Raw genomic sequence first — 26,064 nt, forward strand, 5'->3', positions numbered from 1 at the left:
CACAGCTGTTAATAAATACCGGCATCTTGGAAAGTCTGGATTATTTCCGTGTCCTCTAACCGGGACACACCTCCATACCTTGCGCCACTCTAAACCACATTCCCTAGCCCATTCTGACCTGAGATCAGATTCTAAAAATGTCTGTTTGAAAATGACAGTTTTCTGAAAAAGCTATGTTTCTATGCCAGTCGTTCTTCGATTTTTCAAAAATAGCAGACCTACAAGCTCGTATCGCGCCACTCGGTGGCGCGATATGAGCTTGTAGATCTGCTATTTTTCAATAGCTAAAGCACGACATGATGCCAACACCAAAATGGGTGCCCGGTCAGAATGGGCTAGGAGACCCCGTCTCCTTTTCATTGGAAGTGAAATATTTTCAGGTTGGGAACTTAATTACAGATTAATTTGGTTGGTCCTTGTCCTTCACATGAAAATGTGTGAGAACCACCGCTCCAGAGAGAGCTTTATGAACGTCACCTATTACAGCCACATACGGCTGTAATGAATTTAGTCTGATTGGATCACGTAAACAGGCCTTATCGTTTGTGTTGGTCATGAGGTTCTATTGAGATGAAGAGACTCGTGTTTTTGGAGATGAATAATGAAATTAACATTTTTGAAATTAACATTTTTGAATTGAAGGTGAGTGTGTGTGTGTGTGCGCGTGTGTGATAGCGTGTATGTGTGTGTGTGTGTGTGTGTGTGTGTGTGTGTGTGTGTGTGTGTGTGTGTGTGTGTGTGTGTGTGTGTGTGTGTGTGTGTGTGTGTGTGTGTGTGTGCGTTATGCAAGGGGCTTTATTAGCAGTGCTCCCATGGGTCAACATGTATGTGCTGTGATCTACAGTACCATATAGCCTTTTGAGAAGCACATTTCCTGTGTTTTAATGAAATGCTACAGTATGTCCCTGACGGTGATCCCACAGGGGGTGACCACAAAACATGCTTAATTACATTAAAAATCAATTTCATCATATCCTAACTTATTGTATCTCCGGTTCAGATGAATGCAACAGTCACAGAGAATTAACCATTTAAAGCCAAAGGGAGGATTTGCTATTTTCACTATAGGTTAAGTAGGCTATAGCTGCACACAAAAAATGTCAAGTTCAAGTTCAGAACTTTGGTCAGTATAGGGCCTACAGTCTGGAATACATGGGCATTACACAAAATCAAAACAAACAGGTGCTATTCATTGTTAAGAAAACGCCACATTGATTATGCATTTCATATCCATCTGAAATGTGCTCTGATGAATCAAAAGCATGATGAAGAAAATACATGTACAGTATTCATCTGATCGGTTTACACATGGGACTGGTCTGGGACATTGGGTTTATTATCATGTTACGCGTCGTTCCTACAGGACGTATTTATTTACTGCATTTATCTACAGCATGGAAAAACTAGGTTATATGTTTCGTAACTCGGTTAGATTGTATCCGTAATTGCTGGTTGAGAGATAGTGGCAGTGCTTATTGGGATATCTTAAAGCTTATGTTTATGTGCTCATATACTGATAACAGGAGCGCCGGGCCAATCGTTGACTTTTCCAAGTGCTTGAGTTTGTTTTCCCCTTCCTCTTTCTATTATTTTCCTGCCCTACCCCCTCTGTCTGTCTGTCTGTCTTTCGCACCAATGCACACACACACACACACACACACACACACACACCGTCTTCTGAAACACGATCCAAATCATAACTACATATCCAGATAGTCTTACAGTATGTTATTATTTGTTTTAATCGTAATTCGTTGCCATATATAACACTCGATAAGCAATAATACAATAACAAGCAGCACAGGGCAAGCAGCGTTCTATGGCCTCACTCACACCTTCGCATCCAACATTGTTGGATGCACACACACACACACACACACACACAATAACATAAGTCAACAGAGTCACAACACACACACACACACACACACACACACACACACACGCATGCACACGCACGCACGCACGCACTACATGGGTTAGGTTTGAGGAATGTGGTGTGTAGTCACCCAGGTCTCCTGTGGCAGACGGTGAACTGTGTGCGACCCCTGCACCCTTGACATAGATCATCAACCCTATAGTGGGTCAACCAGGACACCATGGGGTCAACCAGGGGCACCGCGGGCCACTCCCATGGCCCACAGTTTTGTACAAAACATGTCGGTTATTCTTCTTGATGAAATACATTGTTGTTGTGTCACCATTTCTTTGTCTACTGTGTGTGTGGGTGTGCACGAGCATAACGTTGTGTTTTGCTTTTAACCACTTAAGTATTACTTAAATTTACTGCCATCTTAATATTTCATCATACGATGGTGTCTAGCAAAAAGAAAAAGCCGTCAAAAATAACCGAAATAGAAAGATTTTCTGCCATTTCGGCTGTTTTGGATTCATGTCATATTTCGGCATGTTGGAAGTGGTTAAATCATAACACTTATTATAGGCCTATATATATCCCTGTGTGCACGTCGCACACTACTACTACTATCCCTGTAGATTTGGCTGTTTACAGCCAGGACACAAAGGCCTATAGCGACGGGTTCAGTAGGTTCAATGCATCATCTGTGTATACATTCCTGTGGCTCTTTCTTTCCCGGCAGACATGATACAGTAAACAGTGATATGGATTACAGCCACCTCTCTCTCTCTATATAACACCTGTGTTGTCTCTAGCAAACCTGTGGGGCGATAATGTTTCCTCCTCTGCTGTCTGTCAAACGATGGCATCTACCTCCACGGCAAACTGATCCAGACAGCGATGTCAGGTGGGGTAGTCGTGGAAAACCTGTCACCCTACAGGTGTCAAATACGCGGCTATAGTGGCGTAGGGCCCGTACCCTCCCGCATCTTGTGGCCCGCTGCCCGAACACTGAAAGCCCTCTGATGATTTTGTCCCGTGTACTACTTCACACCTTCTCCGCCGCCCTCCGTGTGAAAAGCGTTGTACCTACCGAGCTCAGGTTACACTTGTCGTTTTGGGCAGCGGCCCCGGCGCCTTGTGAAACCAAAGAGATGACCTGGAATTTGATCCCTTGACCTTCGTGTGAAAGGTACTCCAGTGATGAGAATGCACTCACATGACACACTTTGCACTCAGATACCCAAATACATACAGGCCTGCAAATAGAGATGTTGACAGAGCGGAAAAACATGGCACGTTCACTAAAGACAAGGCAATAAAAAATACCAAACATTTGCACATGCACACTGGGGGGCATACTTTAGTCCGACGTATCAATAGTCCGACATATGTGTCTGGTTAAGACTCACCCGTGGCTCCTACATACTGTACATGACTGGTTAAGACACATACTGTACTGTACGTGGCAGGTAAAGACTCACCCGTGGCTTCTGCGTGCGGTTATGGTTAGGTTAGGGTATCGGACTATGGGTTTGGTGTAGGGTATCGGACTGTTAGGACGTCGGACCAAAGATATGCACCCAGTGACCTGTGCATGCTTTAAGTTGCAGTCCATAACCAGTGGGGGACAGTAAGGAGTACTATACATTTTCGGAGTATTAGTTTTTGCAAGCTGATATAAATATTGTACTTCTTACTCCATTACCTTACCAGGAAGAGACCGAAATGTACAAAGATATATTGTGAATTAACAACTTACTGTAAGCCCAAATTCAAATAGTGAAAATAGCCGCGACATGTTTTGAGCTTTTTTTACTATTTCTATTTTCACTTTATGTAAAATGTCTGACCATTTCTGAAAATGTAATTCGTAATTTGCGCTTTTGAATAATTAAGTTTGTCCACCAAATGCCTTTATGTCCTATACCCTGGATTCAAACCATCGCATGACAGACCATTATTTCTACCAGTATTTTGAGAAAGAAGCAACACACTCACTCCCCAAATGGCGTATTGTGACTTCTTGGGATGAATGTGACGAAATGTCAAACATTTGACTGGAAGGGCGTACGAGCAAGCCGTCAGGTGAGCGAGTCGCCATGCGGAGCGTTGCGAAGTCTACTTCAGCCGAGCCGACCAACCGACTCAGCTGTTTCGGATGTTATCGGATGATTTAATCTCCATCATCAGCCCTTATAAAGACCATGCAATGGAGCCAGTATGGACATTTCCTAGATATTGACGTTCTTGTCAGCTATTGTGCGACGTTGCATTTGACGCGCTTTCAGACTACTAACCCTATTACTAACAATAGCATCAGTCTTAACGGGCCATGTAAATAAACATAAAAATAAGTTGTTGTACAGTATAGCGCAGTTTCACAATGTTTTTGCTTTGGCGGCAGTAATTTCACTTCCGCGTTTCCTAGTCGCCTACTCGCGGTAGGCAGTATGTAGGAAATGTCCATATTGCTCCATTGCATGGGCTTGATAAGAACACATTGGTCATTCAAAGTGGGTGACTCAGCACCGCTCATGTTATATCGGGACAGAATCGTAACTCATTTCCTACCGAGTCAACGTGTGCCGTTTGCTGGTTCAGACCATAGAGTTATATATCTATAGAGAAGACACCCGAGTTCTCCTCCCATCCACTTGCATTAAGTTGCTCAAAAGCGCATGAGGCGGATTCACTCCTCCTTCCTGGTAGGAACAGAGTGCATTCTGGGACGGATTGCAATGGTGAGTGGCCCCAAACACATGAACGCGCTGCCGTTGAACGCGCACGAGCGTCGTCCGTCGTGAACGTGTACAATGTTAGTCAACGGACAGCGCGTTCATGTGTTTGGGGCCAGACTGCAATACCTTCATTCGGCCACTATGTCCATTTCGCCTCAAGATTTCCTCTGGGTGCCTTCTCTATTCATATATATACTCTAAGGTTCAGACAGTGGCGTGCACAGACATTTAGAGGGGCAGGTGCTCAAGTAAAAAAAGGGCACCTTGTGCAGCGCATTTTGGTGCTTTAGCTATTGAAAAATAGCAGATCTACAAGCTCATAGCGCGCCACCGAGTGGCGCGCTACGAGCTTGTAGGTCTGCTATTTATTTTTTAATCGAAGAACCACTGACATAGAAACATAGCTTTAGATTGTGGGGGGCCTAAATAATATAGTAGAAGCGTTTTTTAGAGCACATTGCCAAAAGGGCAGGGGGTGCTCTAGCACCCCCTAGTGTCTATCTGTGCACGCCACTGGGTTCAGACCTCCTGTCTAGTCAAATTTGACTTATTGGGACATCCGTCCCACAAAGAGAATCTGTACAGACCAGGGTCTACAGTACAGTAGTCTACAGTACAGTAGAGAATCTGTACAGACCAGGGTCTACAGTACAGTAGTATTTCTCAATGGAAGAGTATACGGAGAACACCTTCAACAACTGCACATGTAGTTATATTGTATTTACATACCAGTTGGTTAAAATAATGTTCTGTTCTTTAAAATAACCGCTAGATAGCTTTAAAGGTATATTCAGTGATTTCACTCAAAAAACCTTAGGTTTCGTTTTTGGCTGGGACCTAAGCCTTTCATCCAATCAGGATAGAGAGCCAAAAACGAAACCTAAGGTTTTTTGACCCCCAGGGGTTAACTGGGGACAGGGAGGAACTCCTTATATGGTCAGCACACTCTATAGTAGAGAGGATTATCACAACAAAACTAAAAAATAAGTGATATTTGAATTAAGTGAAATCACTGAATATACCTTTAACATTTTGGTTTTCATCTTAAATGCTACATAAATCCAAGTGGAATATGACATTGTACACAGACACAGCTGAAGAAAATATACCAGAAATCCCCCAAACTCAAAAAGCGAAGACAACACAATGGTACATAATGCACAGGGACGGTTTCCTGTTTCACGTCCCACGGTTCAAACTAGTCGGACCAGTCGGACGTACTGTATAGCTGCCTGACCAAGTGGTGGAATTTGTGGAAAGTAACTAAGTACATTTACTCTCAAGTATTCTACTTAAGTATAATTTCCAGCTACTGTAGCCTACTTTTATTTTGGAGTAGCCTATGTCCATTTTAATACTTAAAATAATACCACCGCAACATCTGAGAGGCAAATATTGTATGTTTTACTCCACAACAATAATTTGAAAACTTCAGTATAGTTACAGTAGATTTAGATTATTATTAAACAACATAGGCCTACATTAACCAACTTATACATCAGGTATTCAAAAATTGCAGATCTATCTCTGGACAGGGCCCAAATTAGCCAATTGATCACACCTGATCACCCCCTAGATCTCATATGGAGCTGGCCTGTTCTGACATGACATCACAATGTGTTCTGACATCTGCATATACCCCACATTAATTGACCATGCCTGATAAAGAACTCCATATAAAAGGGACACATTTTGAAAAATGTGAGTACTTTTACTTTGGTACTGTAAATTGACTATTTTGATGCCAATACTTTTGTACTTTCACTCAAGTAATTTTTTCTGACCGGGCACCCATTTTGGTGTTGGCATCATGTTATGCTTTAGCTATTGAAAAATAGCAGATCTACAAGCTCATATCGCGCCACCGAGTGGCGCGATACGAGCTTGTAGGTCTGCTATTTTTGAAAAATCTAAGAATTTTTTTAATCTGATCTCAGGTCAGAATGGGTTAATAATGAAACTGTCAGGATGTAATAGACATTTTTTAGAATCTGATCTCAGGTCAGAATGGGTTTTAACACAGCACAATACTTGCAACAGAGAGTATTTCTACATTGCGGTACCACTACTACTACTTTTTCCACCACTGAGCGTGACCTTCAAGCGTCGGTGGGATAATGGGAATGAATGTAAGGCATGGTTGACACAGGACAAACAGACAGCATGTCCTATAGGAACCTATGGCTTTTTCTTGGCATGCAGGGAGCGAGTGAGTTGGGGAAGTGTATATTGCTCTTACATAAGGAACTCAGTTTAGTACAGTAAACAACATGTCACGTATTCAGAGAACATGAGGAGATTGCATAGCCAGAAGGAGATAAGTGAGTAACAGACCGAACATTCTTTGACCCTGCAGGGAGAACTAGCCATTTGTTTTTGGTCAGGCAGAAAACCTTGTATCTCCATATTTCCATATTAATGCCCCGACTTTGTCAAGTTGCGAAGCTTCTTACTTTTTTGGGGGTGAAAGTGAAACTGGTCGGTGGGTTTCATAAATATTGAACCATTGAAAAGTAACACCTTGAATGCCCAGATGTAGTTGGATCCAGTAAATCAGTGTGCCCAGCGATTTGCAAACTTCAGGTATGGCAAGGTATGGTTACTTCTAACACGACAAACGTCAAAAACACAATGTTTGGTTAGAATTGGAATCATTGATTTAGATTCAGAGTTATTTCGCGTTTTTCGAGTTTTCATCCCATCCATTAAAATGGAAGGGGAACACTTTGGATGAGCGCCCAATCAGAAATGACATTGAATGTTGCTCAATTATAGACACTCCCAGGCTGTAGACTGGTGCACTCAGTTATGATAACTTATGAAACAAGTCATCATCATCCTTCGAATGCCCTCGAGATCTGCGACACAAGCTGCTTCCACTGGTCTCTGTTGCTCATTGCCACACCAAGTTCATTCACAATCAGTCCTGTGTCCCTACTCAGAATATCTGGAAATGTGAGAGGTCTTGTTCCTCTTGAAACGAGTAATGTTCCGTCTTTTGATAATCTCCGTCCTGGCATCCCACATAATTAATTAAATAAGGCGGAGATCTCCGTCTCGGGCTAAGAGCTTGTGACTAAATAATGACTACATTGGACCCATGTTCCATATCCTGAAAAGTTACATTGTTGGACATAAGAGGTTTCCACCCAACAGCAACGAATTACTAACACACACACACACACACACACACACACACACACACACACACACACACACACAAACCTAGAGTTGACTATCAGTTCACTATCAGCCCCAGAAAAGGGAAGGGGAGTTTGTTTTTATGGATTTTATTAAAGATTGTTTTGTCTGTGTGTATGTTTGGTAAAGCAGCTAGGAGCCATTCCAGACAGAAGTTGAACGGAGCAAAAGGTTAAAGGGGAATGACCTTGAGGGCAGGCTGACTGACTGCCTTGCAACAGCTGCACTGATGCAGAGGGGCACTGGGATCCAAACAACGCCTCAGTCTCAGCCGTATTCTTTGTTTTTCTACTTGTGAATTCACAAAGCTATACTCTTTCAATCTATAAGGTGTATTTTAAGCACTTAAACCCCAGCATTCGTTTTTTTAAGTTTCGCCTACGATGACATGCCCACAGGGATGCCATGTTTAAAGTGGTTAACAATACATTTATAAAAATTAAATTAAATTAACGTTAGCTCAATTACACTGACGGTATGATGTTCATAATGCTTTTGTTTTCATCTCTGGTCCTTACAATTTAGGCATAATAGCAGACCAGACGCTCTTAAACGAGAGCGATTTAGAGTAAGCAAAGAAAACATGAGGTGATGATTACATCAAATGCATAGAAATAGTAATCTATCCTAGGATCCTATAGGTAAACCAAGAAACTATCCTCAGTCTAAACAGTATAATCTTAAAAATAATGGGGCGCCCGCTGGCCAAGTGGTCCAGGGCAGGCGCATGCCATATAGGCTCTGGCCTGACAGCGCGTCGTGCATGTCTTCAAGTCCAGTTAATTCACGACGGCCTTAATTTGCTGCATGTCTCTCCCCTTCTCTCTCTTCCTCTTTCCTGTCAATCTTCACTTCAAATCTTGACTATCAATAAAGGCAGAAAAACAAAACAAAAAATATATAATAATAATCTGTACATTATTTGAAACTATATACTATAGGATGCCAGGACTACAAATGTTCAAGCATGCTATCTAAATAGCATTCATCGAGGCTAGGGCAAGTGTTACGGCATGTGCTATAGGCTAAGGTGGAGTCTGAAGAGGTGAGTCTTCAAAAAGATTACGGCAGACGAGTGAGTTCTTCTAAGTTCTAACTGCAATGGGGAGTTCGTTCCACAGTTTGGGAGCCAGAAGGGAGAAGAGTCTGGGACATGAGGTTTTGACAGCTTCCTGAGTGGAGTGGATCGGGAAGCGAAAGCATTAAAAGTAGCATATTCAGGGGGCGCCGATGGCCGATGGCGGTTAAGGCACAACCACATATAGCGTGTCGCAGTACCGCCCCCCTTTAATGATGACGACTGGCCCAGGAAATAATTCCCCCTTCAGTTCTTCAGACATTTCAAAAAGTATTTATTGAAAGACCTTTAAAGCCGCGGACAAAGCCAACTCGGATCGTGACAAATATTTTGGGCCGAACAAGTAATTACAAAGAAGAAAAACATTTTAAAAAAGTGTTGTACCCTGCCCTTTTTTTTCTTCTTTCTAATTATTTGTTCGGCCCAAAATATTGTGTTTGTTGTCATGATTTGTCACGATCCGAGTTGGCTTTGTTCGAGGCTTACAGATCTTTAAATAAATACTTTTTGTGTGGGGGAAATGCATGGGGAATTATTCAGAAGCTCAAAACATCGCTTTGCACCACGTTTTGAATTCTGAAAAGTAACAGTTTTGGACAAAATGAGGTTTCTAGTTCTACATGAAATCGATATGCTGTCTGTTTGTTCTGTTGTGCTGTTGATATTGTTCTGTACAGCACTTTGGTACAACAAAGTTGTTTTTAAATGTGCTAAATAAAGATAGATTTGATTTGATCTTGACTCGGTTCCACCACCCCTTTGACGTGTCTCACTCTAGAGTCTAGGTGGTCTCCAGTACAATATTACTCATGGACTCCAAAACCTGTCATGCGGCAAATTATAAATTCTGCATGTAGCCAATGGCTGCCTTCCATTTACAGCAATGTTGTCATACTCCATTTCACTAATTACAGCCTATAGCCTAAGTGACTTTGCTAAGTGTACACACACACACGCACGCACGCACACACACACATACACACACACACAGAACTATAGCTTGCCACTGGTATCGTAGTCACACACAACCACTTAGTTACGGTACACTCTCATAAAATAAACCATATGACTATAATCATATGAGGCCCGTAATACAAGTTCTTTGTACAAGAGTCCTGTTTCGTGAGTATGATATCCTAGCTGTCGGGTGGAAACCTTGTTAGTCCAAAACCGTTACTTTTCAAGAAATGGAACGGAAATGCACAGAGAGTGAAATGAGCTGATCCACCAGCTCATATAACTGTAATGCAGGATGAGGACTATAGACACAACTAACTGACAATCCTCGACACGTGGATAGGCTACTTATACAACTGCTGTAAAAGGACACAGGTGCAAAACATTGATTAATCACAGGACTGGTAAGCAACAGAGGAAATGTAAAACAGCTAACAAGGAACACAAGAAAACAACAGGGATACGGAACATGACACAAATCGTGACAGTGTTGCATTGCACCGCGTCGAGAGCTTGTAGATCGGCTTGGCTATTTTCACAAATTTTGCTTGACACTCTTGTACTATACAACAAAGTAGACAAGAAAAACACAAGGTTGAAATATGGAGATACATGGTTTCTGCCCCCGACAGCAACGACATGCTATCCAATCAATTTGTCTGCTAGTCTCCACCACAGTGTAGTATCAGTGATTGAAATAAATGCCAAGCTCAAATTGGATTTACGGTCTCTTCATGGTACTGAGTGATTTAATGCTATGGTATGGGTCAAAAGAATTTTCCAAAAGGAAGTATCAATTTTCTTCCATGTGCTGTCAGGCTGAAATGTGTTATTAATTTATATACATAATTAAAGATCACACCCATGTGCAGTGAGGGGCGCTAATATATTATAATATATATATTATGTTGATTAAGTGATGTAATGGAGATGTAAAACAAACGGTGCCAAGATAAACATTAAATGCCATTAACAATAAAGAGACAATATGACGTAATGAGGGACAATATGACGTACATTTTCCCTTCATTGTCAATGGCGTTTTTAAAACAAACATTGAACTAAAAACAAACATAGCAAAAAGTAAATGAATGCCCTGCCTACTTCATCAGACTTCAGTGTCACACAAAAAACACCTACAAGCATGGCTATTTTCTTTGTACATTTTTAAGTGAAACTCAAAGTGTGTGTAAATGTTGAACCAATGGAAATTAAAAAATAACGACACTGCGGATCAATTATAACACAGGTTTTTTTTTTTCTTTCCATATCCTGAAAAGTTGGGTCATACTGTAAGAGGTTTCCACCCAGCAGCGATGATGCGTGACACATCTGCACCCGGCCAGCAAGACTATAGAGAGGCCCTGACCTCACCAGACATGCTGCATTCATCAGGCCTCATGTCATTATAGGCGGAGATTTGAACATTTTCACACTTAATCAAGATTATTTTCTGCGTCACCATAATGCATGCTGTTGGGCAGAAACCTCTTATCACACAAAAGCTCATGAACCCTTTCACCGTCAGCAATAAAACTTTGATACCCATATGCGTACCCATGCCGGACAACTTTCCTATTCTGACTTTTGACCTCTGATCTGTAGATAACTTTGAATTAGATGAAAAACTGTTATAATCGATCTACGCCTTAGATTCTTGCGCAATTTGCTTGAAACGTTCTACACACAAACTTTGGAGCAATTATGTGATGTTTGTTTTGCATAGTACTGTATATTTGTACTGTATACTGTGACTGTTCTGATGAATTGAAAATGGAGGACCCCAATGGAAATAAGCCTTAATGCTTTCTTGGGTTTTAAATTTTTATATTCAACCTTGTAGAACATAGTCTTAATTCATTCTCTTTTACTGCAGCTGTCATTCCAACAACTGACTCCCCCCATGATGCACTGCACTCCTACACTCTGTCAGCAGTACATATACCCATGGAGTCTCTAACTTAACCAGTCAGCAGTATTAAATTGTACTGTCACTAAGGGCAGATTCACACAGAGTCCGTTTGATTCAGACTGTTCCCGAATATGATTGCCTGGTCCCCGCTGGCCATGATTCACATTGGTCTTGATTCTTCCGCACCCGAGTACACTTTAGTCTTTTACATTGCATCGATCCGTATCTGAGTACACTTCAATCGGTCCGGAGACTACCTCCATCCCGCGAATGATTGGGTGATCTGATCCTCCCCGGGGAACGGTACGCAAGCATGAACACTACCACAACATCTGACAAGTGGTCCCGAGTGCGCACCCAGGACCATGGTGTGAATCTGCCCTAAGTATAGCAAATATCCACATGACCATTTAGGATACCCATATGTGTTTAAGAGATGTCCAAGATGCAGTGGTGTAATGTAAAGCAACTAAGTATATAGATTTACTCAAGCACTGAAGAACAAATTTGAGGTATTTTACTTTGCTGGAGTACGTATTTTCAGTTCTCTTTGCTTTTACTTCTGTTCAGCTACTTCTCAGAGGCAAATATTGTACTTTCGCTCCAGTACAATTATTTGAAAACTTTAGTTACTTTGTAGATTTACATTTTTCTTTAACAAAACGTACATTAACCACTTCAACCTTACAGTATATACATTTCAGCAATTTAAAATAGCGATGCGACACATTAATGAATTACTTTTTCTTCTGAATACTTTTTCCACCACTGCAAAGATGACACCTCATAGGCTTCTGCCCCGATGGGGTATTGGACAAGAGGCCTAGATGGTGTTATAATCAATTTTTTACAGTCTATGGTTATAATGCTGTTTTCTTTCCACTTCGCCCTGTGTGGAATATCAATATTTATATCCCATAATAACACAAACTGTACATACATCATGCATATACAGTAAGATGCTATATGTCTTTCTCAGGCGTCCCTTATTTTCCTTGGAAATAAAGGATTTGAATTTCAGGGAGGCTAGTTGTTGGCAACTCTATACGAGTCTCTGGAGAAAAAGCAGCACTTCCATGCAGTGCTCAAACAAAGACAAAGGTCAAAGCCAAAACACGTTTTCTCACCGAGGGTTAAGGCATTTAACACACTGCAGTCTGACGTCAACAACATGCCTAATAACATTAACCTAGTTTTCTGGCCATTATATTCTGGGTACACATGCCCCATTTCTTCTGGTTTGGAAGCCAGCATTTTCCCATTTTGTACCACTTTACAACCTGGCATCACTAATAGGCATGTCATTATATGTATGAATAGCTAGCTATCCCTATATTAAAATTGCATAGTGGGTCGGTGGATCGGTGGACCACCATCAAATGTATATTACATATGGAGTCAAATGCACATACAGTATATCGAAACCTCTTAACTCCATCTTATAACTTTGTGTTTTTCATAAATTAATGACCTACGAGATCATACTAGAGCGTCACACAAAAGTATCAAACGTATTCATTAAAGTGGTTAAAATGATTTTGATGCTAACAACATTTGCTGGGGACCCTCTGGAACCACCTCAATGACTCCTGGGGTGGGGGGGGCTTTGAGAACTACAGATCAGGAGAGGAATGATCACTATGTGTGGAATCCACACACCTGCAGCCAGGTCCCTGTCTGCTTTGCCGGAGCTATCAAAACTGCAGCAACATATTATTTATTATACCCCTGAAACAATTTAAACACAGGAGGTAATTTCAAGTAATTCCAAGTTTCGGCACGGACGGTGCTGTGTTGAAACTCTCTGGCCTTATCATAACCCATTATACAGGTGTATCTTTACATTGTTTACTTAGGTCATGAACGTAGGATATAATGCCTTGAATCTTGCCTGTTACAGCCAATAAAGGCCAGGTTCCGCTCATTACGTCATTAGACCTTTTAATGAACAGGTGCGGTAGACAGGCATTATTCCTTACCATCACAGTCACAGGCCATTAAAGATATTAACCTGAAACTGTGCTAGGCAAGGTTTGAGTTTGGTGATACACATCTAATTTGATATTTTACTGGTGGTAAGAGGAGATATTAACAGCCATTAATGATGGTGATTATATTTTCCATTTAATAATAAGCCTTTTTTTTTTTTACCGCGTGTGCCACAGAAGGGGCCATCTTTCTACAATGTGGGGCTAGGGACCACCAGGAGTACTTGAGGGGGTTCCAAGGGGTCCTTAAAATCAGTTTAAACACTTGAGCCCTGTTTTATACTTCAGCTACTTTTTGTGTTGCCATTGCTGTTGTATCCTACTGAATCACCTGCCAGTGAGGAGCCCCCACCGGGAGGACATAGGGCCTTTGTCCTGCTCCTCCCGCCCAACACTCCCCAGCTCGTTAGATTACATGCAATGCAATGACAATTATCACCCTTCCCGCCCAGTTTCCCTCCTACCGAACACGAACCAATTGCAGTGGATTCAAACCCACAACCTCACTCCACGGTGGTGGAGGCATGGAATGAACTATACAGTATCTTCTCTATTAAGGACTTTTGGCATCAATGCAAATTTCGGAAGGTATTATTATTATTTCTCAGGGTACAAATTCAAAAACAGTAAAAGAAGCAGATCAACAAACTTGAAGCTAGATCTGCTAGTTGCCTTTGAGTGACGCTATAGTAGGCTATTAAGTAGGGTATTCATTTATGAGGGAAAAAACTCAAAAAAGTTCAAATATGTAGACGAGACAGCGTCTGACAGCGACGATATGTTTTACAATTCTTTGAACATTTTTACCTATAATGACAAGCCCCAAAATAAGGACACCAGCTTGTGTTAAAAACACACGTAAACATGTCAAAGAGAGATATCTTCTGTTGTATACCTGTCATGACTCTGAGTGGGGGATGACACCCCCGGCCAGCTCTATGTGGCAATTGTTCTGGCACTGTGAAACACTGAAAAGCTGTCCCTTTGACACTGCAGGATGTTACTCATATTCTAAAACACACAGGAGGCCCAGGCTGTTTATTTGACCTGTCAAAGATATTGCCCAAGAGAGATTACACTTTGGCATAGCCACAAGGTCAAATCAGGACACATCCACACTGGCATGTGAAATACAGCTGTGGACATGTGCGGGAGAGAGAGAGAGACAGAGAGAGAGGCCACGTTGGAAACATGCCCTGTGTGACTTTGACAGATTGCATTCCTCAGTGGAAGACACTCAGATTTTACACACAATGTCGAAATACTCGACAATTATTTACACAAGTATAAAAAAAATAGCTAAATATAATTCCAGTACCAAAGTAAAAGGACTCAACAGCCCATTTGGGATTTTTTTTTTCTTCTAAATCTGCAAAGTAACTAGTAAATAAAGCTGTGGTAAAAAGGAGTAAAAAGATGTAGTGGAGTTTACACAAAACTGGAAAATCACCACGTAAAGTAAAGGTTCCTTTAGATATTACTTAACTGCAGTACTCGAGTAAATATACTGAGCTACTTTCCACCACTATACCTTGACAGATTGCATTCCTCAGCTTGCCGTTGGTGTCCACAAATGACCCCACTATAGTGAAGAGTGTATGTGAGTGTGTGTGTGTGACTAGTGACTGTGTGCGTGCGTTTGTACGTGCGCCGCCGCGTGCATGCGCTCGGGTGCATGTGTGTGCGCGTGTGCGTGCACGTGTACGTGCACATCATGATATCTGTCAAGTTCATCACATCCCGTGAGTGTTGAAAAGCTCAGCGTTTTCGACCACTGCAACCACTGTAAGTTTATGACAAAGTCAAACGTGGCCAGCAAACAGAGAGACAGAGAATAAATTCTGCACGACACTCCCCACCTCTCTCTGCATGTCAACAACACCGTGGTGGTTTTTCTTGCATGGTTTTTTGCTGCTTTCTTTTTTTTCTTCACTTTTGTAATACCTCTGGAAAAGTACCAGGGGAGCCTCGGGGGAAAGAAAGAGGGGAGGGAGGGCCGGGGACAGTGAACTGATGTGATCCAGAATGTCTGATGATTTTAGTTCAACTTATCTGGCTGCTTCATGCTCAAGTCTGTACCGAGTGACCCGGCTGCTGAATAAACAAGCAACTGGCTACAATAGCCTACCTCAATAAATGTAAAATGCCCATGAGCAAGGCACGTAAGGCTGCCTGTGTAACCCATAACTTGTATGGCCTGCAGCCAGGATTTGATCTGGCTTCTTCATCCCTGCTTGCCGCCCACCCACACGCTTACAGGCTGTGTTGGGTGGTAATTATATTTAATAGGCTACATAATAATAATATTACAGGCTATTCGAAAATAGCCTGGTTAATAAACCAGACCGAATCAGCCGTTGGCAAAACTAAATTGCCTGCCGGCGGATTACGGTCTGGAGAGGCTCAATTGTACGCCCATTTCCTACACCAGAGAAATGGGGCGGCCAATCGGGACACGGTATGCAATATAAGCGGGCTTTGGTACAGTGACTTTCAATGCTTGAAACCTTTGACTGACAGTAGCTCTGACCAATTGCGTCAAAGAGAAAATGATTCAACCCGCCCCCCCTGGAAATGAAATCCAAGCTGAGCCTCCCCAGACTAATATCCCGTGGTCCGTGCGATATTAGTCTGGTTTATTAACCAGGCTAATTCGAAAATAGCAGATGATGACAGAGGGTAAAAGACTAAAGATGTTAAGCTGATTAGCATAGTACCGAGAACCATCTCAACGACATATTTAAAAGAACATTTTAACACAAATCTTGTATGCCCTGGCACAAAGTCTTTTCAGATGGGGATCACAGGAAAATGCATATTGATCTGAGGTTCCTTGACAGGATTGAGAACCACTGGCCTACAGGCTATGCTGACCGGCTCTTCTATCCCACTCACTGCGTTGCTGCTCATATACAGGTTGCCCATTGTTCCTTTATCCATGACAACCTGGCCAACAGTCCTTTCTCATGGAACAACGCGACCTTCATCCTTTGGGTCAGGACTGCAGGACTCCCCATTTTCCAACTCACCTCTGTTCAACATTCATCACCACTGGTGGAAACTAAATGAAATAAAGGTCCTGTACCTGGGTCAGTAATTCTTTATACTGTTACCAAGCTGTAGCCTATTGCAGAGCAAAAAGAAAACACAAAATGTTACTTTTGAAATAAAATTGCAATATCTTTACCTGACCTAAAACTGGATCAAACGAAATAATTAAATTCAAATGAACAATGAAGATTTCAAATTACAAATGTCAGCATTCAAACTCCGACGCAAAGTTCCTTTAAAATGTCTCCAATGAGTCGAGTATCAAAATCCCAAAAGAAATCCAAAAGTAATCAAACCAAATATTGTAGACCTATGGTCATCTATTTTCCAAAGTCATCAAATAAAAAGGCAATTGCTCCAAAAGGGAAAAAAGTACGAGAACGTTACAACTACCCAAAGATAGGGGTGGATTGGCACTCCTGAGTATTTTATATTATAACTGGGCCTGCCATTGTCGTACTATGCATGGTGGACCAGAACCCCTCGAGGTATGGGTATGTACTCCTGATATACTTTTAGCTGAACTCACAAATATACACACATTCTAAATTATCTGACAGCCCTGTACTCTCAAATTCAATGAAGATTTGGAAAAAATATTGCAGCTTTTACGGGTAGGAAGAATATGTCCTCATACTTGACACCACTCATAGGTAATAGACAGTTTTCCCCCGGAATCAGGAGTGCCGTTTTTCGGTCATGGTATCATAAAGGTATTAGAGTTATAGGAAACCTGTTTGATGCCAAGGGGGTTTTCATGTCATTTGAAATGGTCAAGAACTCATTTGGAGTCCCACAGAGAGATTTCTTTGCTTATTTACAGGCTCGCCACTCTATCAATAATGACACTAAGTTTCCTCGAGATGGGCCTCGTCTCGGACCCTTGGAGGACTCTATTATGCATTATACTAAAAATAAAGGGTTGATTTAATATTTTTATGATACTTTTCTGAGTTACGACAAACATATATCGATAATGTGACTAGGAAATGGGAAAGGGACTTTCAAACTGAGTACGATGAAGATTGTTGGTCGGAATGTATTAAATCTTCTCAGTCTACTTTTCTAAATAACAGGTTCAAAGAGATGCAGTATAGGATACTTCATAGACAACACAGAACACCTGAAATTTTGAATAAAATCGATCCCAGTAGGTTCCCATTGTGCATTAAATGCAAAAAAGCGGTTGGTACGTATATATACTGTTTCTGGGAATGTCCCAAGATAGCTAGGTTCCGGTCTTGTATGACAAAATAATTGAGTTAAATTATGAAGTCTACGATCTGTAAAGATCCTGGGCAATTTTTATTAGGGCTGCCATCCGAATTTGGGGTGCTAGATCCTAGAAGGGCTAAGCTACTTAATAAGCTGTGTAGCTAGAAAATGCATTTTGTTTAATTGGATTCACGAAAAACCTCCATCAGTGACTCAGCGGTATAGAGAAATCTACAGAGTACTTCCAATGGAAAGGCTCAGTGCCAAATTAAAAGAGAGAGAAAATAACTTTATGAATATATGGCAGCCGCTGATAGATTACTTGCCCAGAGATCTATCTACTGTGATTTATTGGATTGGAGAGCCCCAGCTGTACTATTGCAATTTGCCTTCTGATGTGCCCATGTGTGTTGTGTATGTATATGTGTATATATTTGTATTTATATATTTTTCCCTAATGAATAACTGACTGTATTGTGTATGTGCTGCTCGCCATTTTCATTTGTTTGTTTTTGTTTTGTTTCTGTGCTTTTTGTTTTTCTTGTCTGTTTTCTTGTATTGTGCTTATAATTTATACCTTTCTAGTTTGTCTCACTTTATTTATACATTTAATTCATCTTTATGTGGAAACACAAGAATTATTTGAAAAAAGGGAAAAAAGAATATTCCTCACCCAACCTTCAAGTCAGGAGGCCACAGCATGCAGGTTCCCCTTTGTCCAAAGGCTCTGAAGGGATTCACTTTCAGAGCTAAACCCTAAGAACGTTTTCCGGACCCACTACTCGGTTTATCAATTTCTGATTCTTGTTTAGTATTGGCCTTAAAAGTGCCTCTTGGAAAAACCACCAAACACTTTTTTTGATACCTAAAATGGTACCCCTGGCGGCGTCACTTCCTGTACTTTTATAACTGTTCCTGGTACCTCACTTCCTGGAACTATTGCTTCCACACTCATTCTAGAGGGCCACATTGCATATTTCTGTCGTAGGAAAAATAGATCTGCATTTTGAGTTTGTAGATCAGCTATATTTTGAATTGAAATCCTGATTTTCTTTTTTTGCTATTTTCGAATTTGAGTCCTGAAAAGTTAAAATTTAGTTTAATTTCAAATGCATTTAGGGGCACGGTGGCACAGTTGGTAGTGCTGTCGCCTCACAGCTAGAAGGTCCTGGGTTCGATTCCCGCTGGGGGCGCTGTGGGTGCTGGCGGCGTGTTTCCTCCTCTGCGTCATCAGTGCCCATACCCGAAGGCGGGGTTGGCGAAAGGGCCTTTCTGTGTGGAGTTTGCATGGTGTCCCCTAGGGTAGGTACCCTCACAAAAACATGCAGTAATCCTGTTCTCTAAACTGCCTCCCCCTGGCCAGCCGGGACGCCTGATGGAGGGGAAAGGAACTGGCTGGAATAACGTGCTCCTTCCACGCGCTACGTCCAACCAGGGAAACTCCCCCCTGTCAGGTGTAAAGGAGCAACTTGGACACTCAAGCATGAAGGAAGCATGAGTTAAGTCCGTTGCTCTCCCTAGGTTGGTGGAGGGTGTGTAGAGCCCAGGATCACATCACAGGATGATTGACACAGGGGTGAAAAATGGGTTACAAAATCGTGGGACAAAAAAAATGGGCCGCCAGTTGCCCATGTATGCTCTAGTATAATTAAGGGAGCAACCACACTAGAGCTGTTGGCGTGTGGACTCTGCCACCCACTTGTACATCCATCCATCCATCTTCAACCGCTTATCCGGAGACGGGTCGCGGGGGCAACAGCTCCACCAGAGTGTTCCAGACTTCCCTCTCCAGAGCAACATTAGTGACTTCCTCCTGGGGGATCATCAGACGTTCCACGGCCAGTGAGTCGATGTGTTAATTTCCTCCAACTGCGCCTTGGTCTGACCCGGGGTCTCCTCCCAGTGGGACGTGCCTCGAAGACCTCCCTATAGGGAGACGCCCGAGAGGCATCCTGACCAGATGCCTGAAGCACCTAAGCTGGCTCCTTTTCCAGGCAAAGTACATTCATTGTACTTGTAATTGTAAAGTAATTGTACATGATTGTACAAAAAAAAGAAACATATCGTTACTGTCGGGCAGAAACCTCTTACGTATCTCCATATTTTTTACTTTTTGTGTTTCGTAAATGAATGCCCTACTTGATCATACTACAGCTCCACACAATAGCATCAAAAGTATCAGATCGGCAAGCTCGAAACGTGGCGCGAAGAGACACGTTTTGAGCTCGTTGATATGATACTTTTGCTATATTTAAATTTTAATCCTGAAAAGTAACAGTCGGTTTCCATCCAACAAAGACAATATTCTGAGGAAGGCCAACAGGCCAAAAATAAAAACACTTTCATCCTTCTTTTTAAGTTTGTTGAAGGTCAGCAAGTCACCACAAGCTTACGTTACTGTTCCTGCTAAATGTATAGTTCCATACATACATGAGTTATAGTTATAGTGCTCGGTGTGGACGGCCCACAAGTGTAAAAAATGACCCGTAAAAATGGACAGTTGGGATCTTGCTGTGTTTTTGCTGCACAGAAAATAAACTGGACCATTGTGTGCATGTCACTACAACGTCAACAGCGGGTTGGGGAGATTTAGGAGAGATAGACCACTGTCCATCGAGATGATGATCTAATAAGGGCCTGCAATAAAACCTCAATGAAAAAAACAAGAATTCCAGCAAAGTCCCCATCTGTGTGTTGTTGAAATGAAAGCAAAAGTTCAGCAGTTCATATGATGTTTAGTAGACTACATGGAGAGCTGACTGCCGTCACATGAGGTCAATTAACATGTCACTGCTTATTTTAAGACTGGCAAATAACACAATTTAACCATCTTTTATTATCGCTATTCGCTACAATCAATTTATCTTCATAGCGATATCATTCAGTGCAATGCATTGTGATCTTGTATGTTATTTCCTATAGGCCTATTACCATGTATTATTCAATTTAAATGGAAATCATGATATTGATTCAATTGATTATTTTGATGAACTGTTAACAGCCCTGATGATGTGTTCATAACACTGTGTGTGTAGCTCAGCAGCACCATAGCACTTTCAGGCATTCTCTAAATCAGGTGGCAGGCATGATGAATGTAAACACACTCAAGCAGTGTACATTTACTTACAGTGTACATTTACAGTGTACAATTTTGAGGTATTTGTACTTTACTTCAGTATTTCCAATACTTTTACTTACATCTCAGATCCAAATATTGTACTTCTACTCCGCTACTTTAGTTACTAATGACTTATAGATTTTGATTATTATTATAATTCTGATAATCACACACACACACACACACACACACACACACACACACACACACACACACACAATAAACCTAATAATTGGGCACTCTGTTGATTGGCTGAAATAGAAAAATTAAGGGGAACAGAGAATGCAATCTATTCTACAGTACCTTGAATCCACATGTATTTCTGGAATAAATTATAAATTAAGCAAGAGTAGAGGATACATGATGATTAAGTTAACCTTTGGGTGTGTAGACCTGTGACATTTGCCTGGCACATGATACTGTATTTCTGAATACAGATATACAATAAGGTCAGGGTTCTTCAGCTGCTGCGGTGTCTAACTCACTTTTGTCACGACTATCCAAAAGCCTTCATTATTTGCACTCAAAATCCTTTCTGCTCTGAACTGATGCTACTTTAAAGGAGAATTCCATACTAAAAGGCTTTCTTACCTTTCTTTGTAGTTGTTACGTCCCCACCAAAGAGGTCCAGGTGTTATTTTGTGCAAAAGCTCCGTGTTGGCTATTTCCCCTACCATTAGCCCTAAATCAATTGCATTGAATTTAATGGGGCTATGGGGTGTTGTGCTAATTTGCTTATTTCCTTTGCTCAAAATTATATATTTTTTGTATCCTCTCTTCATATTTGTAAATAATATCCCAAGCGGCACACTTTACTACTTATTTAGATGGAAATAAGCGAATTAGCACAACACCCCATAGCCCCATTCAATTCAATGCAATTCATTGAGGTAGGGGAAATAGCCAATAAGGAGTTTTTGCACAAAAAAACACCTAAACCTCTTTGGTGGGGACGTAACAACTACAAAGAAAGGTAAAAAAGTCAAGAAAGCATTCTAGCATGGAATTCTCCTTTAATGACTGCCTAAAACTTTTCGTTTTTCATCATTTTTGAGGGGCGCTACGTGCTAGCACCTCCTATGTCCAGCTTTGAGGATTTGTGTATTCTGTGTAAACACAAACATTGTCACAAACATCACAAACATGAAATGCCATTGATAACGAATGGCCAGTTTTACGTCATTGTGCCAACACAAACATTAAATGCCTTTGATAATGAAGCTTTGAATGTTGCGTAAACACAAAGATTGAAGATGAAGGTGAGGAGGCAAATTCTAATTGGCCGAAATGAGATGATGACTTCATAGCCTTTATTTATTTATTCGATAGCGACAGAGGAGAGAGACAGAAAACGAGGAGAAAGAGCAAATGTTCTGGCAGGGAATCAAACCCGGGGACTCACTCATCAGGAGATTTGCACCCGTTTCGACTGTTATCAATTGACAAGACCGCAGTGATCCGGGAAGCGGTGGCCGAACGGTTTGTGGAGCGGTCTTGATATCCGAAGGTTGCTAGTTCGTATACCCGGACCGGCACGTTAAAATTACCACCGTTGAAGTGCCCTTGAGCAAGGCATTGAACCCCTACCATGAAATGTTCTATGAGCAGGGCCTGGCTGTAAACAAGTTCTTGAGCTTAGTCCAGTTACCCTGGGTAAACATGGTAACTTTGCTTTGCTTTGTATCAGTACGATTGTTTTCGACAAGTTTTGGGCTCTGCCCAAAACCCGGAAAACGACAGGATTAAGGTTGGCGAAATAACCCTAAACCCTAAAAATATTTAGGGATGGATTTCTTTGGCCTGCTGGCAGTGCACACTAAACATTTGATGCTGATCATTGTAGGGTTTTGTGAGATTAGCCGTGGACACAGAAAGCCAGACAAAACAATATCCTCCTGCCTTTATTGGCCCTGGCGTAGATAACGAATACGTCACAGATGCCCCCATAGATTGATTATTTCATTTTCCATGTTTGACATGAAGGCACAGTGTTGCTATGTCTCGCAGTAGCAGATAATTAGATGGATAAATACCACCGTCGCTGCAATTGATGATGTCAAATGGTTTTAGGGATTGAGTTCCTTGCTGGTACAGCAGAGTGACTCAGAGCCTGAAGACCAAAAGCCTTATATCTCGAGGACCCATTTGTGGGTCGCGGACACATTTTTGTAAAAACATTCCCAAAAAAGCTACTTTTTTCAGAAATTAAAAACAAATTCAATTATTTATTTATTTTCAGTAATTTCATGAAGAAATAAAAATGTAATGAAAGAAATTAGAAAACAAAGAAGTTTAAGAAGTAGTGAAAATAGCCGATCGCCAAGCTCACAACACGGTTCACTGGATTGGGTCCCGGGGCAAAAGTCTTGAACTAAAACTTTTGGGAACCACTGCACGTGTACGTGCATAACTGCTGCCTCTCAGGCTTCAGTCAGAGAACCCTACTGTACCTCCCTCCCCCTCCTCCTCCCCCCCTCATGGGGCTTATATTCACATGTTTCAGCAGGTCTGTGGCGATGACACAATATAGTATTGACTTTTGACACACATGACATGTTGCCTAATTTTGGTTTAGTGGAGTGAAATAAGTCCTGCATACCCTGCATGCACTCGCTGCAAGTGACTCGTTTCTTGGCGTGACTGTGTGCGTATGGAGAATAGAGGGTGGACAGAGAGGCAGTTCCTATTAATTATCAGCTACAACTACATTCATTTGTTTGTTAAGCTTATTCAGCAGAATCAGCAGACACATTAAATGTCATGCCAAATCCCAGAACAGGGACGGTGTATGTGGTTATAGAAAACACCTAGTACGGATATTTAAATCTTGGGGACTGATTCTGAAAAGGGAATGTCAGTATCTGAAGTATAAATATTTCGGTATGGTCATTATTATGAATGGAAACGCCTATTCTTTACATATTTCTATGGTGAGAACTAACAAAGACGCGAGGTCCTGTGATGGGGTTCAGTTTGGGCGTTTGGTTATGGAAACAATAGCACACATATACATTTCATAACATGATGTTGTATTTGGCCCAGGTGTCTCACTTGCAAAAGAGGTTTCATACCTCAGTGTGACTCTCCTGGTTACATACATACTGTACAAACATATTTCACTGCTTCACTGTTCTCTTCCTATATTCTTTCTACTATACCTACTAGTCTTTGGGTAGTCGAGGCAGTGTGACGTACTAGGTCTTTTCAGGCCAGGATCAAAGTTAAATACACAAAAACTGCATGCCAGCTGGTATTAACCTATACATACAAAGCCTACAACAACATGCTAGGTACTGTACACTGAACGTCATAATCCCTTTGATTGTAAAGAGAAAACAGTCTGAAGTTCAAAGTACATTTTCTTGAGTACTGTTCTTGAGTAAAAGTATCACTTTTCTTCAGTAGGCCCATTTGTAGTTTTGGATACTTGTGACTTTCACTGCACTGCATTTCAACAACAAGAAAAAAAAAGAATAGGAAGATAAATATATTCTATATATATATATATTCTACAATGCAGATTGGTCAAAATATTATTTTATTCACAAAATAAATTTGCATAGTGTAGCTTTAAAGGAGCCTTCCGTGATTTGGGTGATTTGGAGAAAGAAAACGGTCCGCCCCGGTAAAAGATGTGCACATGCACGCACTACAGTGGGGGACGGGGGGGACGGGGACGCGACAGGACAACAACACGCACACCAGGGGTTAACTGGGGACAGGGAGGAACTCCTTATATGGTCAGCACACTATATAGTAGGGAGGATTATCACAACAAAACAAACTAGAAAGGTCGCATTTTTTTTTATTTGCAAAGTGTGGTAGCCGCAATCGCTTATATAGGCCCCTCCCGCAACTTTTGCTAGCCAATTACAATGTCACGTCACCCCTGCGATCATGCGTAAGTAATTTAGAGGGGACTTATCCCCCAAACAACATTTTTCTGCAACAAACGGTAATTCTTTTTGCATTTGCGGCACCCCCTATGGATGAAAATGGAATTGCTTTTGGAACTTGGTTGATTGAACCACCTTCAACCACCATTGAATCACATTGTACATGTGATTCAAATTTGGGATGGATTGGACATTCTGGTCGCGATTTTTTTTTGTAAAATAGGCCGAACGATACGCACTACCAAAATTCCGCCGATCGTGTTTTAATCGGATAGGCCCGGAGATCATGTGTGCCGTTTTTTGTGAGATTTGGACAAAATCTGTAGGAGGAAAAGCAAAAAGTGTGTTTTCGATAAAAATTCTAAATGGCGGAATATCTATCCTGACGGAAATGGGCGTGGCTATATGGGGAGATGAGTCATGACCCAAGGAGAAATTATTTGATTTTACGACCTACGGTTCAAGAGTTATAAGCCAAAACGTAAAGTGGGCTGTTATAGCACGACCATGAGGCTGACCGATAACATTATAAGTTAATTAATTTTATTAATTATTATGAACCTACCTTTCAAGTTTTGTAACTATAGTGCTTACAGTACTACTAACATAATACTTGAATGTGATTTTTCGCATTTTCCCATTCATGTCAATGGGGAAATTTAATGCATAAATAAATTAATATCAATTAAACTATACAACATTTCCGGTCGATTTGACATATGGATCAAGTGCGTACAGTCAAAACTGTGGGACTAGTAGTGCGGCAATTTTGTCTTACTCCAGTAAAATAAGGTGAAATAAAGTGTTACAATTACAATAGTCTGGCAACCACACTAAAAAAGAAGTGACATTTGAATTAAGTGAAATCACTGAATATACATCTAACTCAACAGTAAGCTGAAAAATGACGATTGTGACACACTTTTTCATCATAACAATAGTTGACAATATTTTTTAAACCTCAGTGTAACACTCCCCTCCCTGATGTGCTAAGTTGCAACATGCAAACTTTCATTATGTCAAAAGGGATCCATCATTGTCAAGAGAGT

Source organism: Protomyctophum parallelum (genome assembly GCF_964188405.1).
Source record: "Protomyctophum parallelum genome assembly, chromosome: 14".
Taxonomy (NCBI): domain Eukaryota; kingdom Metazoa; phylum Chordata; class Actinopteri; order Myctophiformes; family Myctophidae; genus Protomyctophum; species Protomyctophum parallelum.